The sequence below is a fragment of the Rhinatrema bivittatum genome, chromosome 1, assembly GCF_901001135.1.
Source record: "Rhinatrema bivittatum chromosome 1, aRhiBiv1.1, whole genome shotgun sequence".
Classification (NCBI taxonomy): domain Eukaryota; kingdom Metazoa; phylum Chordata; class Amphibia; order Gymnophiona; family Rhinatrematidae; genus Rhinatrema; species Rhinatrema bivittatum.
The window spans coordinates 580,245,863-580,259,780 of record NC_042615.1 but is presented as its reverse complement, the minus strand read 5'-3'; the positions used below and the strand labels follow the sequence as shown (position 1 = coordinate 580,259,780).

At 41.1% G+C, this 13,918-nt stretch overlaps 1 protein-coding gene across 4 annotated transcripts in view; it reads right to left on the bottom strand.

The window, feature by feature from the left end:
• SPIN1 (spindlin 1) overlaps positions 1 to 13,270 on the bottom strand; it is a 255,466-nt gene extending 242,196 nt beyond the window's left edge. For 2 of the 4 annotated variants that reach the window (XM_029618329.1, XM_029618321.1), the window contains exon 1: positions 12,454 to 13,269. The gene's annotated coding sequence lies outside the window, so the exon portion shown is untranslated. Of the gene's footprint in view, positions 1 to 11,613; positions 12,197 to 12,453 lie in introns of those variants that run through there. The other 2 variants (XM_029618305.1, XM_029618311.1) reach the window with 2 other exon arrangements.
• Between the last annotated feature and the right edge of the window lie 648 nt (positions 13,271 to 13,918).

The window sequence follows — 13,918 nt, the reverse complement described above, 5'->3', positions numbered from 1 at the left end:
ATTTCAAATCACATATGCATATTTCACAACTTGCTTCCAGTTAGGTTCTCTATCAGTTGCAAACTATTCACAGATTAATACTGCAGAGCACATTGGACAGACAGTTAAAGACAATTCTAGGCCAGTCTGACTCGTCCTATGGTAGAACTCAGCCCCAGCACATTAACGTGTCCCCTCATCAGCTTTCCTAAATTAGCTACTACCACTAAATATGCAGGAACACTTGTCCAGGACCATGTTTTCTAGATCACTCAGGCCCCTCTTTCTCTGCCTCCCCACCAGTAGTTTGACCTTTTACTCTTTTTAAATAAAACTTCCCCAATTGTCTCCAGCTGCCCAACTGCCTACGGCAAAACACCTGGAAATTACATGTTACTTTAACTGGGACCTCATTTCCTGTTTAGTATTCCATACAATCTGTCACAATGACAAGAGCTCAACAATGGTTATTCAAAAGACTGGTCAAGCAGAATCACTGTCAGGTGGCTGGACCAATACACAAAACCCTTTATTGAACATCACATGCACCACACCTGTTCCAATAATCCTGAAAGCAATTCCTACAAGAAAATGCACAGCCCATTAGAGTGAAGAGTTAACATGCAGATTCTTCTAGAGTACAAGCTTTGTAAATGATGTGAGTAACATAGAAATATTAAAAACAAAAGTATTAAATTGCATTTGCTTATCTTCCTTATGGGTTTTATCTTCCAGCGATCGGCACTGTCAATGTGACTAGAATCCTACAAAATGCAAATCAAATGTGAAGTATTCAATCGTGTTTTGTAAATCATATTTTGAAGAAATTACACAAAGCAGTGCTCTTACTGCAAGAAGAAAAAAAAACTTAAGTATTGCTGATACCCCCTCCATCTAGTTGCTGTGCATTAAAACTGAACATTCAGGAGCAGTTTCCTGATGACAATGTTTTCTGGATTTGAGTTCAAGACGCATTCAATATGCTACCACCAATTTCATGGCTATCAAGAAACTTGGAGATATGCCATGCCATTCAAATGTCAGAAATATTCCGACAACTGAATGAAAATTTAATGAGCTTTTTGCCTTCATTTAACTTCAGAAGATGAACTGTCTACTGCTCGACATCATAATGGAAGCAGTTATCACTGCTATTTCGTCAATATTGGGAATGCTGTTAACAGATATTGCCGAATACCATACAAAAAAATAAGTAAGTTCTGGCATAAAGATGTCATTTGGCAAGCAGCAGAAAACTTTTCATGTGGTGAAAGAGCTACTGGAATACCCGGCTGTTGTCTAGGATTGCTGTAAGTACCCTAAGCCTTCCACCAAATGCAGCAGCTTGTAAAGAGAACTGGAATGTTTTCAGCTCAATCAAGACAAAAAAACCACACACAAGAGGAAAAGATTAACATAGAAACATGCTAGTTAATTTCTATTTTTCAGAACCTCTTGCTTCTGGAGACTCAAAAGCACAATTAGTGAAGATGCATGTGGTAAGTTTCACTGGTCCACAGATCCACTATTAAACCATAGTATAGCGAAAGAGAATGTGGTTCAAGTAATTTGGATAGGCCTAGCTGGTTCCAACATGGAGCTAATAAGTAGTGCGAGCGATTCTGAGATACTGACAGCGAACGAGGTGCTGCAATGACCTCAGTGAAAGAAAGCTGAACAGTGTTGAAGATGAGTGGACAATTGCGGCACATCATGCAAAGTTCTTTAGATGTACTAAATCGGGTTTTCAGTGACCTTGTTTCTTTTCCCTTATATTTTAACAGTGTAATAAGAAATACATAGTACTGTGTATTGTATTTACATTTTACAATTATTGCAATAATAAATGTCTTTATGCATAATGCTTTGACAACTTCAACATTTAAACCATATTACAACTGATTCTATTGATTTTCCTCCTAAATATTTCAGTTCAATCACTTATCTACTTGAAAAACTTTACAATACAGAGTGGGAAATTAATATTCATTTTACTAAATAGAGATCAAAAGTGCCAAATAGGTCACAGGAAAAGTCTGTACAGTAAGATTTTCTGGAAAATTTGTCAATACACAAAAGTTTTCCAGAAAGCCCAAATTTCTGCAGCCCAATTGAGCTGTTTATATGCAATGACTATGGCCAGCAATGCTTACAAGTTTAATAAATGAAAGCTGTAATACTTTCACTGAAGAGGAACTAGCATTCTAGCAAAGAGTGCAAAATTCCTAGACCTCATGCCACACAGGTAGCTAAAGGTTCCTGCCTGCTGCTGATACGAGCCTAGGAAGAACTGATCCCCTGTGTTGGGAATGAGCCTTCTCCCCGCCAGCATGGAAGAAAAGCTTGAGGAAGGTGTTATGGCTAAAGGGGAGGAAAAAACATGCAATCTAAAATAGTGAAAAAAAAATGTTAAATTAAATTTAAATATTGCAAAGAAAACAATTTTTGCTTTTGTGTCCAAACACTTAGGCTGGCACCAAAATTTTCAAAATACATTCCACACCCCTTGCCTTAGAATCACTGAAGTAGAGCATCTTCGGAAGAAAAGGTGGTGGCTATGAGTGTGAATTTTTTTTAATGAAAAATTCAAGGAAAAAAAAAAAACAAAACACAACCACACAGGTTTTCAACTCCTGTGAAGATCAACAGCACAAGACACAAAAACTGGTGCAGCTGTCCTTTAAGTATCTTGCGTGCAATGTAGATTGGACATCAATAATGCCATTTTGCTGACACTACTTCCAAATGGAGTACATGTAGCACTTTGAATGCCATCTTGGAACAGATGAATATATTTTAAAAAATAATCACTAGTCTAATCTATTTTAGTAATTAAATTCAGCAGATATGAGCTAGAGCAGATACACAAAAGGTAAACCATACATAATGGGGTAGATTTCATAAACTTGCGCATATGCATACTTTTGTTCGCGCACCAGGTGTGAACAAGAGTACAAGGGATTTCAATAGATACGCGCGTATCCATTAAAATCTGGGGTCAGTGCGCAAGGCTGCCCAAAATCCACAACCTGCGCGCACCGAGCCGCGCAGCCTGCCTCCGTTCCCTCCGCCTCCCCCCACCTTCCCCTCCCTAACCCCCCCCCCCCGATCTAAACCCCACCCCCCCTACCTCTGTCGCGAAAGTTACGCCTGCTCGAGGCAGGCGTAACTTTGCGTGCGCCGGGCCGGCTGCCGCGCGCCATGTTCCGGGCCGGAGGCCGTGGCCACGCCCATGGGCCGAAACCATGCCCATGGCACCGCCCCATATGACGCAAGGGCTGGGGGGGGGGGGGGGGGGAGGAGTAGAATTGTGAACCCATATTGATACAAAAATAGCCAAAAATAATTTCTAATACAAGAACATAGTGAGACTAATTTCCAAATAGAACTCTGACAAGCCACAAAAAGACAGCTTTCGTTTTCTTAGGGTGCCAGAAAAAACTGTTGCACAGCGATATGCAACTAAAAACGCTAGAGGTAAAAAAATCTTAGAAGTGTGAGACAAAATGTATAGAGAAATACAAAAGGTTGGAATGTTGTGTGGTGCTTCATAGCTTGGTCAATATGCATCTCCGCAAATGAAACATGCGCCCACAAATTTGACTTCTAGAACTTAATATTTTCAGTAAAAAGGAAAAAACTGACTGCAAACACTCCCCCACCATATGATGGACCATTAAGCTTCTACTGTGTGAGAGGACACTATAGGTAAGCCTCCAGTTTCCTCTAGTAGCTCAAGGATAAATTTTGCAGCAAAGATAGTTAAATTCTGTGGTACATTTACAGGAATTTGCATAAGGTGCCTTTTCTCTTGCCTGTCTCCATCCTTCTACTCCTAAGATTCTCTTCCTTCCTCTGTATCCTATTTGATCCCTCTTCCTTCCAATCTCCTCACACTGTCATAAGATCTGTCATTCTGGGTCAGACCAGGGATCCATCAAGCTCAGTATCCTTTTCCAACAGGGGCCAAATTCAGGTCACAAGTACTTGGCAAGATTCCAAATAGTGGACAGATCCCATGCCGCTAACACCCAGGGAAAAGTAGTGGCTTTCGCCAAGTCTGCCTGATTAATAACAGTTTAAGTCTCTTCCAGAAACCTGTCCAAACCTTTTTTAAACCCAGTTATGCTAACCACCTTTACACCACATCCTCCGGCAATGAATTTCAGAGTTCGACTGTGCAGTGAATGAAAAAGAATTCTTGTTTGTTTTAAAAGGCGCTATTTAATCTCATGGAGCGTCCCCAGCCTTTGAATTTAATAAAGTAAATAAAGTCACATGTATCTGATTGTATCGCACTCATGATTTTGTAGACCTATCATATTCCCCCCTCAGTCATCACTTCTCCAAGCTGAGCAGCCTTAACCTTTCCTCATATGGGAGCCATTCTATAATCCCTTTTATAGTTTTAGTGCATTTTTCTGTACCTTTTTCCAGTTAACTATCGCTTTTGAGATGCAGCGACCAGAACTCAACTCCGTATTCCAGATGCGGTCTTGCCATGGAGTGATACAGGAGGTATTACAAAAATGACGAGATGGGAGACACCTTATATACAAACCAATTTATTGAGGCATGAGCTTTTGAGGACAGAGTTCACTTCGTCGGATGCTACACCAGATTAAACAGCTATCCCTCTGAAAATATGAACCATGTAGGTATTATGGCATTCTCTGTTTTATTCAACATTCCTTTCCTAATAATTCCTATTATATTTTTTTTTGATTACTGCCACACTGAGCAGAGGATTTTATAGTATTATCCATACTACTACTACACAGATCCTTTTCCTGGATGGTAACTCCTAATGTGGGACTCAACATCATGTAAGTACAATTTGGTTTACTTTTCCCTAAGTGCATCACTTTGTACTTGTCCACATTAAATTTCATCTGCCACTTGGATGCCCATCATCCAAGTCTTGCATGGTTCTCCTGCTATTTGTCACAATTTGCTTGTAATTTAACAACTCAATTGTGTGTTCTGCAAATTTGAGCACCTCATTCATTACACCTTGCCCTTTTCCAGAACATTTATAAAGTATAATAAAAGTATTAGTTCCAGTAGAGATTCCCAACACGTGCCACAGTTATCGTTCGCCACAATGAAAACTTACCATTTAGTCATATTCTGTTTCCTATCTTAACCAGTTTACAGTCACCATAGGACACTGCCTCCTATCCTTGACTTTAATTTTCTCAGGTTCTCTCATGGGGTCAAATGCCTTCTGAAAATCTAATACTATATCCATGTTTAATTAACAGCTTCAAAAAAAAGTCTGTTTGGTGACAAAGACTTCCTTTATGTAAATCCATGCTGGCTTGTGATTCAAACCATGTCTTTCAATATGTTCTATGATCTTGTTCCTTAGAATAGTTTCTTCAATTTTTCACAGTACTGAAGTCAGACTCAGTCTACAGTTTCCTGGATTACCTCCAGAATTTTTTTTTTTTTTTTAAGATTTGTATTACATTGGCCATCCTCCATGCTTCATGTACAAGAGACCATTGTAACCTATCTGTAATTTCTTTTGGGTTCTTGCAGAACTCTGGTGTGTAAACTATCTGGTCCAGGTGATTTGCTACACTTTGGTTTGTCAATCTGTTCTATTACATCTTCCGGGTTCACCATGATTTGTTTCAGTTACTGTAAATCATTACCATTAAACACCATTTCTGGCATGGGTATTTCCCCAATATCCTCTTCAGTAACACCGAAGCAAAGTATGAAATTTAGTCTTTCTGCTATGGCCTTGCCTTCCCTATGTGACCCTTTAACTTCTTGATTAATAGTCCAACCAGCTCCCTCACAGGACATCTTGCTTTGGATGTATTTGAAAAGAAGCTTGCCATAGAAGCAAACTCCATAAAACAGTTTTCAAATTCTTTCTGCCTGCCTTATCAACGTTTTACATCTATCTTGCCAATGCTTATGCTTTTTATTTTCTTCAGTTGGATCTTTTCCAGTTTTTGAAAAAAATGTCATCTTTTAACCATGCTGGCAGTCGTTTCGCCCCCTTCCACCTTTTTTAATGTGTGGAATACATCTGATCTGGGCTTCCAAGATGGTATTTTTAAACAATGTCCATACCTGATGCAAACTATTTACCTTTTAGTTATTCCTATTTTCTTCATTTTATCAACATCATCCTTTTAAAAGCTAAACACAAGAGCAGTAAATTTACTTATGGTCTTCCCTCTGGTCATTAAGTCAAATTTGATCACTGTTGCTGAGTGACCCCACTACTGTTATTTCTCACACCAAATCCTGCATTCCACTAAGAATTAGGTCTAAAATTGTTCCCCTCTCATTGCTTTGAAGACCAACTGATTCATGAAGTTATTTCATCTAGAAAAAAAGAATCTGTCTAGCACATCCTGATTTAACATTTACCTAGTCAATACTGGGGTAAAGTCTCCCATGAGAAATGTGCTGCCAAATTTGTTAGCTTCCCTAATTTCTATGAACTTTTCATCATCCATCTGGTCATTTTGACCATGTGGATGGTAGGATACCCTCCCCCATCATACATTGGACTTCCATCCATAAAGATTCTATTGCGTATTTATCTCCTGCAGGATCTCTATCCTGTTTGACTTTATGGGATATCTAAAAAAGCTTATAAAATCAAGAGGATGGAGCAACTTATAAACTTCAATGGCCACCAATGAGCTTAAAAATATATATAAAAAAATCCAAAGTTTTTTTTTTATTATTGGATAAATTTTACATCTTTACGATGTAAAATTCACTTCCATGCAGGTGAACAGTCTGCCAACATGGACCGTGCTTCATAGAAACTGTGCCATGGGGGGTGGGGGTGGAGGAGAAATCTTACATCTGAGAAGATAAATACAAGACAATTAGGAGACAATGTACGGATTCAAGGATACAAAAAAAAAAGTATTAAAATACATGTCTTTCAAAACATCGTAAAGATTTAAAATAAATTTATCAGAAATGTATTAAACTTCACTGGCTACCAATGAGTTATCTTCTCCATCCCCTCTCGGTTTATAAACATTGATGATTGGACTTATCACTTATTTGCTCCTTGCTTACCTAACAAAGCATCATACCACCAAATTAATCCACCCTATCTTTAGGATATACATTTGTACTCTTGATATGGCACTATCCCATTAGTAATCCTCCTTCCCTCAAAATGTGCTTATACTGAATTTGAACAGTCGTAGTGAGCAGTAGCATTATTATATTTCTGGTCTTAAAATTAAAAGAAGAATTAGAAAAAGTTAACTTTCATTTTAGGAAAGAATAATTGACTTTATTATCTTAAAAACAACTTAAGATATTCTAATGTATCATGTTTTTGTTATATTTTATAGTAGTAGTTTTATGATTTTTTTTAGCAGCTAATTTATACGTCTTATTAATTTTAGCTGTTATCTCTTTTATATTATTGTATTTCTCTATTTTAATTTAATTGTAAACCGTTGTGATGGCATTGCCGATGTGACGGTATAGAAAAATCATAAACTAAACCTCTGAGATGCCAACTGTCTACCTCTTCATTCAATGCTATTTACTATATTCTTACTTTTTAGACTTCGGGCATTAGGAGACAGACATTAAGGTTTTTTTGTTTTGTTTTTATTATTGGTATACACAAATTTCCTAGCAGTTAATAGGAATAATTTAGAATCTTCATTCAATCCGTTCTTTACTTTTAGGCACATGGGCTATTGCTTTTATTAGAACCTATCAGGATGCTCTTACCTCCGTTGTAATCCTAGTACCCTTTGAAAATACTTTACTCTGAATCAAGCACTGCTGAGTGCCTGTTAGCTTTCCCCCTTGTTCTAGCTTAAAAGCTGCTCTCTTTCCTTTTTAAAAAAGGTTAGCAACTGCAGCTTGGTTCCACCCTAATTAAGGTGGAGTCCATGCTTTTGGAATAGTCTCCCCTTTCTTCAAAATGTTGCCTGGCTCCTAACAAAAACTAAAGACCTCTTTATTGCACCATAGTCTCATCCATGCACAGATTTCAGAGCTCTGCCTGCCTCTAGGATTCTGTGTTTGGAACAAGGAGCATTTCAGAGAATGCCACTCTGGAGGGTCTTTCAACTTTCTAACTAAAATCATTTATTTAGCTTACAGAACCTCCCCTCCACACCTTAAGTCCTTGGTGCTCTATACCACGACAGCTGGCTTCTCCTCAGCAGTATCATTGCCAAACATGCACTGTCATTTCCTTATATATATTACCCAGCCTCTCATCAATCCCTTCTCTTCCCTCCCTCCCCACAGATCCTCTCTCTCTCTCTAGCAGGCCAATCCTTTCCCCTACCTGGCAAGAGGACAGTTCTGCTTCATGCCTATCCAGCCTTCTAGATCAGGCTCACAGTTTAAAGCACAGACACTGCAGTCTGCTGCGCAGCTCAGAAGCACCAGTCAGGCCCATGTGGTAAGAGGGAGCAGTCTCTCCATAAAGCACCGCTCTTCTCCTCCTGCCTCCAGATTGCTAATCAAGAAACCCACCTTGTACCTAGCCAAGCACAGCATCTTTCTATTCTCCCCTGACAAGGGCTAGATTTGGAGGCCCTTATCACAGCATGGTGGAAAACCAGGGGCACTGATATGGGCCTGATATACTAAAGGGTTTTCCCCTTTGTATCTATGAACATGCCATACTGGGTCAGACCAAGGGTCCATCAAGCCCAGCATCCTGTTTCCAACAGTGGCCAATCCAGGCCATAAGAACCTGGCAAGTACCCAAAAACTAAGTCTATTCCGTGTTACCGTTGCTAGTAATAGCAGTGGCTATTTTCTACGTCAACTTAATTAATAGCAGGTAATTGACTTCTCCACCAAGAACTTATCCAATCCTTTTTTAAACACAGCTATACTAACTGCACTAACCACATCCTCTGGCAACAAATTCCAGAGTTTAATTGTGCGTTGAGTGAAAAGAACTTTCTCAGATTAGTTTTAAATGTGCCACATGCTAACTTCATGGAGTGCCCCTTAGTCTATTATCCGAAAGAGTAAATAACCGATTCACATCTACCCGTTCTAGACCTCTCATGTTTTTAAACACCTCTATCATATCCCCCTCAGCCGTCTCTTCTCCAAGCTGAAAAGTCCTAACCTCTTTAGTCTTTCCTCATAGGGGATCTGTTCCATTCCCCTTATCATTTTGGTAGCCCTTCTCTGTACCTTCTCCATTGCAATTATATCTTTTTTGAGATGCGGCGACCAGAACTGTACACAGTATTCAAGGTGCAGTCTCACCATGGAGCGATACAGAGGCATTATGACTTTCCGTTTTATTCACCATTCCCTTTCTAATAATTCCCAACATTCTGTTTGCTTTGACTGCCGCAGCACACTGAGCCGATGATTTCAATGTGTTATCCACTATGACACCTAGATCTCTTTCTTGGATTGTAGCACCTAATATGGAACCCAACATTGTGTAACTATAGCATGGGTTATTTTTCCCTATATGCATTACATATGAAGAAATGGTTATAGCCAGCAAGAGCTTAGGTGCAGCTTTCAAATATGTTATACAAGGCCAGAAAAACACCCTGGCATCAAAAATTCAGTCTGGCTAAGACAATCAGAGGCCACAAGATACACACTGGAAGGAGCAGAGGTTGATGGGGTCAACAGTTGTCAGACTAGAGAAGGATGAAATTGAGGGGGGGGGGGGGGAAGAAGAGCATGCAAAAAAAAAAAAAAATTGTAACTTTTTTTTTTAAGTTAAGATTCCCATTCTGCTGCCCCAACGCCTAAGGATTTTAGCTAGCACTTATTTTTTTCAAAATAAGTTTCCATCCTTAATTGTATCCCATTATAAATGTGATGCACTAAAATCTGTTTAAATGGTTTGAATCTAGACACAGTAAACTGCAAGAAAAAAGTAGAAAATCATAGTGACTGAATTTGAAGAAAAAATAAAATAAATGGCATTTGAACCATAAGAGTTTTCAAAATGACACTACATTGTACCCAAACAGTTTAATACACGATTGGATGAGCATTTTGGACAGGTGTCCATAACCCCCGATGCAATTCAGGGATTAGCGTGTCCAAATCACCATGCAGCTAACATTCATCACATATAAATTCCATATTGTTGAGGCTATTAGCTAATTCCTACGATTAAAAAAAAAAAAAAGTTTCCATGCGACTAAAGCGCCCATTTCAACATGGCAAGTTTTATACCAATGTATACCACATTCAGGAGCCTATGAAAAAAAATCCTGTGATTCCTCCTAATAGTATCGTAGCAATACTAAGTTCAGAATTAAAAAAAAGAAAAAAAAAGTTGACACCCAATATACACACACACAAGATACATGGTCCAGGCTGTGTATGCCGGTAGCGGGAGAAAACGGAAGCTCAGACTCCTAACCCACTTGTGTGCCCGATGCAGAGGTGCTAGTGACGCACAAGTTTCCCTAGTGCCTCCTTTTTTTGCACAACCCCTTAATTTAAATATTGCATCACGTGCCCAGGACAGTGCCCGTTTTCTGCATACAAATATTGCATCGGCCCCCATGTGTCTATGGAAAAAAGCTAAATAAATCAGACTAAGATCTTTCTAATTAAGAGGAGACAATAATACAGTCCAGAAACATGTAAAAAAAAGAAAATTGGGCTGACTTGATGGGCCTTGCTGTCCTTCCCTACCTTCGGTATTAAAGACATGTTATATATTTCTACACAGAATCTACAAAAAACAAACAATGTTCTGTGAAAGATGTGCAAACATTATGCATGTCAGTCTAATTTTCATTCTAAAATTATTAGCAAATACAATCCACTCTATTGCCTCTAAATAAGTGCCAAAGACTGAAGACCAAACAAATTAAAAGAAAGCAGTGATTACTGTGCTAATCCACTTGGATACAGAGAACTAAGAATCAACAAATAAGTTTTAGATGATACCTTTCTAATGAATATATCTGCAACTAGCTTTTGCATTAAACTCCTTTTATCAGGTCAATACAAAGCAACACAAGCCAAGACCATTAATGAAACCAACAATGGTCTCTGTGTGAAGCTGGGCACTAGGAGGTGCTGGCTGTGGCAGTAGTGCTGTAGCCAAGAAAGCAGGCTCTCCAGCAACAAATAACTTGATAAACGCCAGCTCCCTCCAAATCTAGAAAGCTCTATGCAGACAAGCACCTGAGCCTTAACCCCAGCATTTTAATACAGTTCAAAAAGAAGAGATCTCTGCTAAAAATTGCTATTCCTTCAAAATCAATATTAGCTACTATAATTTAGTACTACCTAGACCTACTCTAAGACCAAGGGGAACCCCCTCCCCAATTACAAACTCAAGAGCCCCTTCCCAGCTCAATACAACGGATCTAGTTACCTCTACAATTTGAAGCATTCAGGCTCTTTAATAAGTCACATCCTAAAAATGAAAATAAGCACCACAGTATTATGCAACTGCAGAGCTAAAGCATTCAATCTTTGCCTGTTATTTTGGTGCAATATTTCTCTTCCCCCACCCCCAAAAAACCCCACACACACCCAGACATGACTAAAATCATCTGAACTCTACCTACTCACTGGAGCAGAGAGGCCTTGCAGATTAGGGAATATTACAAGTCACAATCACAGCACTGCAAGAGAACATTTAAACACCAGGAGCCTTACCCTTGAAATTCCGTCATGCATGCAGAAAAAGGTGGCGATTGCTGTTGAGAGTGGTGGGGGATGGGGTTTCCTCCCTCCTCTTTCTGTTTTTTTTTATGGGGGGGGGGGGGAAGGAGCCGGGAAGATTGGTGTTTAGGGGAGGAGGAAGACTGTATTAAAAAAAAAAAAAAACGACTTGATGCGGAAAGTCAAAAAAACAAACTAATCCACAAAGCGATCGGGTGTTCCAAGCACGAAAAGAAACAGGGAGGCAGGAACGAGAGCTTTAGCAGATCATGTCAGCCATATTGTGTGCTAGTCCCTGTATTTACAAACCTGCAGCAAGGACTGCGCTTCAGTCTGAGAGGGAGGGTGGGAGACACGGAAGGAGAGGGGGAGGGGAAAGGCAGCAGACAAAGGATCCCAAAGCTATAGACACAGACAGCCGTGCGCACTTCAGGCCCTAGCGCCGGACTCTGCAGTACACAGCCAGGCAGTTAAAGCATAAGGTGTGGGAGGCAGCACGGAGTCTCCCATGCAGAACACGCTGGGGCCGGAGCTCCGCGCGTAACAATCCCGCGGAACAAAGGCGGGGGCGGGAAGGTTCCTGAGGAAGGAGACGAAAGAAGAGAAGGTGAAGGGGGGAGGGGGTGGAGGGTGAGCAGCACACTGCAGCCACAGCCCAGCAGATGGCGCTTTAGAGCACCTCTGCCACAACCCAGCAGAAAAGCAGGAGCGCCGCAAAACGCAAACACACGGAGCGCTGCACGCAATCCGTGCGGCCACAAGCACACGCATCGAGCCGCCATCTCTCAGTAGCGCCACGAAGCCCATCCGATTATCTTCTGCCTCTTTTCTTACCTGCGTTAGCTGGTGCGGCCAAAGTGCTGGGACAGGGCGGCCCTGCCGCTTCCTTTCCCCACCTCTCTGCACTCGTCCTCCGCGGCGCCCCGAGGTGCACAGTCAGCTCTCTCCTTCTCCCCCCACTTAGCCTCCCCTGTAGGCCTACGTCCGAACTTCCCGACCCGGCCACTTTTGCGGACTACTCGCTTTTCCACCCGCGTCCCTTTGTTACCAGAACCGACACGCCTGCCGTACTTAATTTTCCCCCTTTTCTGCAGCACTTATCCCGCCTGGAATCGGGCGAAGGCCTCCCCTTCCTGCTAAATAATGAGCCACCCGCACCCTCCCCAGGTCTACTCCGCCCCCTTCCGGAGAGTCTCTAGTCCGCCGTCTGTGCTGCACACTGCGCCTGCGCCCTAGGCTCGGGGAACTGCGGCAGGGGAAGCGGCGCCTGCGTCCGAGCTCTGTGACGTTGGAGTCTGCTGGTACGTTTGTTACTTCAGCGCAGTCCAGAAGCGCGAGAACGCGCCTTCTGCCTTTGTTCGTCCCCGCGGCGTTTCGAGTTCCTTCGCGTCTGCTCTTCCCGACTGTCTCCCTCCTTCATGCGCAGGAATTCTGTTCTGCGCATTTTACGCTAGAGGCCGAAGCTTCTGGAGACTGATTGCCATTACCTCTGCAGCCTGAAGCGGCCGGGGGGAGGGAGCGTTGAAGAAAAATGAGTTTGGGGGGTGTTTTTCGAGCGGCGGAAACGGTCTCTTCCGAGGAACTTTATCAGAAATTTGGAAGTCACGAGAAAAGTCCGAGCGCGGATGGGTTTAAGCACTTTTGCGTTGATGCGAAATGGTTTCTTCGTGGGAAATTTGAGAAATGGCTGATCGGCAAAGATAGATGAAGATTGTTATGAAGGATACTTTTAGTTGTACAGCAATATTGGAAGATTAAAACGAAGCTCGCGGAAAAGTCAACATTTGTCAGCTTTCAGTTTCTTAACATGAATTTTTTTTTTCTTTCGGTGCGAGATAAAGCTTCTGTCTTCCGCCTTCTTTCTGTTTCGTTGCTTGGTACTGTCTGCACCAGGGACGTTCATAAATATCGTATCGAGAAGAACGTATTGAACTTTCTTACTGTAAAATTTGTGATCTGACACTTGGGATTCCCAACTTAGTTTAAAGAAAGCATTCTCTTAAGACTATAGGTGTAATTTTAAGGTGAACTTAAATTACACCATGTTCCTAAGAGATGCTATTTATATTTACAGCTATAAAATGTGGTATTATGATTTTTTTTCCGAGGTACGTATAAAGTACGTGTGAAAGCGATTTTGCCCGAACTTTTACCTGTACTTGAAAAAGGCGTTTTCAGGGACCAAGTCGGGGCGCACAAACCATTTACGTGCACTTTTTGATTTTTGAAAATATGTGTGTAAATATAAGCGTACCCATTTACACCTGTTCCCGAGGAGGCATAAATGTGTGTGTGACTA